The following is a 4,873-nucleotide window of genomic DNA, read 5'->3' on the forward strand; positions in this document are numbered from 1 at the left end:
CGGGCGCGAGGGACCGCGCGTCCAACGGCCGCCGCCGCGCGCGCACGCACGCACGCAGGCGCGCTCCGGCGCCATCTTGCCCTGCCCCGGCAGCGTCCCCGGCCGCTGCTGCCCCCCACATCCCCCTGTCGGAAGGGATGGTTCCAGAGGGAAGGACTGAGCCCCAAGGGTTTTCCCGGGATGCCTGCCGGACGAGAGCAGACGGCGCTGGCAGGAGCCAGCGGGTGCGGGTTTGGGGCTTCCCGAAGCCGCCCGACCTGCCGGGGGCCTCTGTCCCTAGGGCAGCCCCCGCGCTGGGCCGCGCCGGGGTAACCACAGGGCCGTGCATAAAGCTGTGCTTCGCAGTCTCACCCTGCGTCGCACTGCAGCGAAAGTTGGATCTGGTCCTGGGGAAACCTGTTCTGGAGGAGGAGGGGGAACCCAGTCCTTGGCACACAGCCCGCGGCCGTTCACAAGGGTTATCAGTCGAAAGGTGTCGGCGGTCCAGTGTATTAAAATACCTTTCAGGGTGTGCAGTTCGAGACAGAAACAGTTGAAAAAGGCAAGAGAGAGGCAATTTGTAAACTCATGAAGAAATCGTGGTGATGAAACCCTAAGTGTTCTTTCCCTCTTCTTAAGCCCATGAAAGTATAATAGCAAAAAAGCAACACCTAAAGAGTCTTCAGAAGCCTGTGGTGAAATGCAGTTGCTTTTTTGCAGTGTGTTTTGATGTTTAAAATGCAGGTTTCCCATTTATCTCCTGATTACACAACATTTTTTAGTAGACAGGATCTTAGTTAAACAGCTTTTAGCATTCTTCAAGGCCCTGACATAGAGACACAAGGAGAGAGCACCTCTTCGGGAATAGGTTTGCAGTTCATTGACTTTCCAGTCACACAGTGTGCACGAGATTACCAACTAGAAGTGACAACTTACCATGCTATTCAGCCAGTTAGTCACTGGCTGATCTGCTCAATTTATGGCACAGCAATGCCAATTCTCTCGTGGGTTGTAAAGACTGCAAGAATGGATTGAAAACAAATCAGTTGCTGTGGCCTGAGCCCTTCATTGAAGCAAAGTGAACTTTACCAGTGTCTTGGGAAATATCTGAAATAAATGAACAAATTTTAAAACAGTAAAGTACCACACAGGACGTTGTTGAGAGAGGGCTATCTCCTTGTCCTGTACCGAAGGGTTGTAGTACAGAATTTAATTGTTCTGTGTATCATAGGAAATCCACACAGAATATGGCTAAATTTGCAGTAAAGATATTGGGATTTTAGATACATATTTATATTTTATAATTTGAGAGTCTACAGGAGCCGCTGGCAGTTGTAAGACTAATACAATTACGAACAATCTGATTGTTTTGGATCTGATCTGATTTGTTTTTCAGCATGGAGAAAAGAGGTAAAACAACCTTTTGATGTCCTTTAAGCTTAGTTTTGCTGCAGTTTACAGGTTCCGTTCATATGCCTTAAAAGATTTGTAGGTTTGGGTCTCTAGTAACACCAAGTGAGCCTGCCTGGTCCATCATTGTTTCATCATTTGCTTACTGAGAGGAAACAAGGGAAAAGAAGATGCGACCATGCAAGCTGGAGGCGTCTCTAACAAAATGAAGAGAGGCAGCATATTTTAGGAATAGCCTGAAGAGGGAGCCATTGGTATGGGACAAGTAGCAACTAAGGCCGAATCACTGTTAATCGAAGAAAAATCACACCTGTACCAAAAATAATTAATTTAATTTTGCAATTATAGGCTGTATTTATTAAATGTTTACATTCATACATTTAATGTTCTGGCTTAGGTATATAGAGAATTCTAAAGTTGTGCTGAAAAGTGGTTCTGTGTTCTGAAATAGTTATGCTAATAAAAATATATTAAATGCAAGCTGAATAAGTCAATGAGTAATTAACAATAATTAATAGATTATGTTATCAATGGATTGTAAACATAGACTATATTTATTTTCTAACAGAATATGACACTAGGAATTATTTTGCAGTTGCTATATTTCTACCACACCAAAATACTGATTTCGCTAGAATTGCTAGTCATTCCAAGAGTAGTACCAGCTCTTTACCTAGTTGTAACATAAAATTCTCCCTACCTTTCCTATGTAATATTCTGTGTTCTCTCCTGTACAGAAAACACACGTAGCTTTGTGATTACTACTACCAGAAGTCAGATATTGAGCAGGATAAAGGCAGTCACCATAATCCGACTGAATCACGGGATTTCCCATCAGATTTGTTTCAAATAAGTAACCCAATGACTCAGTGGTGATCTCATAGGTAGAATGTTGCTGGCACACCCTCCGAAGGACATCATGGTATCCGTAGGATATCAAGTTATCAGCATCAATCCATAAGGGTTCCTTAACTACCATTGGTTTTTGACTGAGTAGCAAATTTTTTAAGAAGAGTTGCATATATCTTTATTCTGCAGTTCCAACCCCTAAGAAAACATGAAACAAAAATTAGGATGTAAAAACCGAGAACCTTTAGTGTCAATTCCCTATACATATATGTTGCCTGTTGCCGTGTCCACCCGATGTCCACTTTAGTCTGTCCGACCAGCGATGAACGGCAGACAGCGGGGAGCACTCCCATGTGCCTCTGGGAGGTCGGGGGAGCGACTAGGGTCAAGTGCTGGCACAGGTGACCATAATGGGAGAGACAGCCGATGATTGAAAAAGAAAAGGGTGACTCTCTTCTGGGGCAAAGTCCAAGGGTTTATTGAGAACTCCTAAGAGTTCCAAACCTTACGGGAGCCAACAGACAAGCGCACCAAGGGGCAATGTGCAACTGTTTATAAACGTGGGTGGCAAGAGGGGAAGGGATCACCCTTCAACCAATAAGGGGGTTTGGGGGAGTGGAAGTTGGGGAAACAGATGGATTCAAGGGCCAACAAAGGGGAACCAGAGGAGGGACCCCTGATCCTCGCCCAATCACTTGATGCCCTGAGTAGAAGGTTCTGGAGGAGTGGGTGGGGAGTCGAGTGATGGATAAGGCACCAGGGAGAGGACAGGGGGATAACACAGCATTTTTCAGGGGTGCATAAGAGGGGAGAGGGTGCTTGGCATAGGAGGAGGAGGAGGGGAATGACATATAAGGAAAGGGGTAGTTTTAGGGCAGAACTGTTGGGAAAAATAGGGGGTACAGGAATAAACCATTAGAACACAGGCACACAATACGAAAACACAATACAACACAGATATAAACATATGTCTCTATATCTCCCCTTTTTTAATGCAAGTTATTTTACCCATTTTTCAAGATGTGGGATTCAGGGAGAAAAGTGTAATATTCCAGTTTGACTGACCTGCTGCTGCACACTGTTCAAACTGGTGGAATTTGGTTGAGTCAGCATCCTTGCAGGCATTTAAAGGATGTGTAGATGTGGCACTTAAGGACTTACGGTTTAGTAGTGGACTTGGCAGTGCTGGGGTAATTGTTGGACTTGAGAGGAAAGTTAATATCTTTACAAACAATTTGATGGGTGAAGAAGGTATGGATGTTAACATCTTTGAAATGGGTTTTAATGTCTCGTCTGACTTTGGGCGGCAGGTTTGTTGCAGAGCCCAGGCAGTTCTGCTCCTGAAACAGATAAGAGTCTGCACAAGCCTGAGTTTCTGAGCTTTGGGGTAAAATAGTTGGTTCAAGGAGGGAATATGTGATAGGTGGTTCAGGAATGCTGTACCTTCCTAGTGCCTCAGCCAATGGGGAAAGGAATTTGGGCAACATACGGGCAGGAATTTGGGATAAAAGGAGGCTGTGCTCTCTGAAACCAAGAGAAAGAGAAAGCCACATGGGTGTGTGTCTCAGTTGAGTCCATTTATTCAAATAAAGTTGCAGGACTCATCTGTCTCCTTTTTGAGCATAAACCTGCAGCGGCGATTGTGGATTTTCCTGACGGACTCGATAAAGGTCTTTTTTAGCAGTGGACAATTTCAATGAACAATTCTATGAATTGGCCGTGGTCCTGTGATCCTGGTCTCTCGCTGGTGCAGCACTGCTGTGATCCAGGGCTCAGCTGGTTCTGGCACTGCCTCGGCCGAACGGCAGCCTGGGCAGAACATAGGTGGCTTCTGGCAGGCTCGGCAGGGTCACAGAGGGACCAGGGCACTGCCAGTGCCACATGAGCACGGATGGGCTGGCTGAGGCCAAGTGGCTGCAGCTGTGATGTGGTTTTATGGGGAGCTGCCCCTGTGGAGGGAACCATGGCGGCAGTTCAGTGCCCACTGCCCCTGGTGTCCAAAGGGATGGAGAGCAAGCCTGCAGAGCCCCGCTCCGCAGCTGGGCATCCATGACAGCTCTACCAATTCAACCAGCGGAGGAGTGACCACATCAGGGCACGGCTGCACCTTTATGCCAGCGAGGTCACGCTGCCTGTGGCACCCGCCGCCACGCTTTCATTAAAAGCTGCACCTCCTGATTCACTTCATGTTACCTGCTGGGTTCGTTGCACAGTCGTGCCAAGGAACTTACTTGAAGTACAATAGTTAACCATTTTTACATAATCAAAATGCTTGCACACTGCTAGGTACCTTTTGTTAAATTTTTTTCTTGTGATATAAAGAACCTTATGCAGGCAGGTAAAAATGTAGTAAAAATTTCATGGTTTCCCAACCTTTCCTGCTCTTGTAAGTGCAATATAAATGTTTGAGAAAAATAAGGAAAGCACCCGATCTTTAATGGAACACTTACAAAGGATTTGTTTGAATTTCTTATAATTATGTAAAATCTAGGCAGAAAAAACAATTTTTGAGCAGCTTGAAGTAATTGCAAGGGTTTATTTAAGTTAAAATACTTTTCTAGAGTTTAAGTTTACAGATAGAAGTTGCAAGAATATGAAGAAAAACAAGATGCTGCTTGAAGTTCCCCCCCCCCCC

The sequence above is a fragment of the Taeniopygia guttata genome, chromosome 2 (genome assembly GCF_048771995.1).
Source record: "Taeniopygia guttata chromosome 2, bTaeGut7.mat, whole genome shotgun sequence".
NCBI lineage: Eukaryota > Metazoa > Chordata > Aves > Passeriformes > Estrildidae > Taeniopygia > Taeniopygia guttata.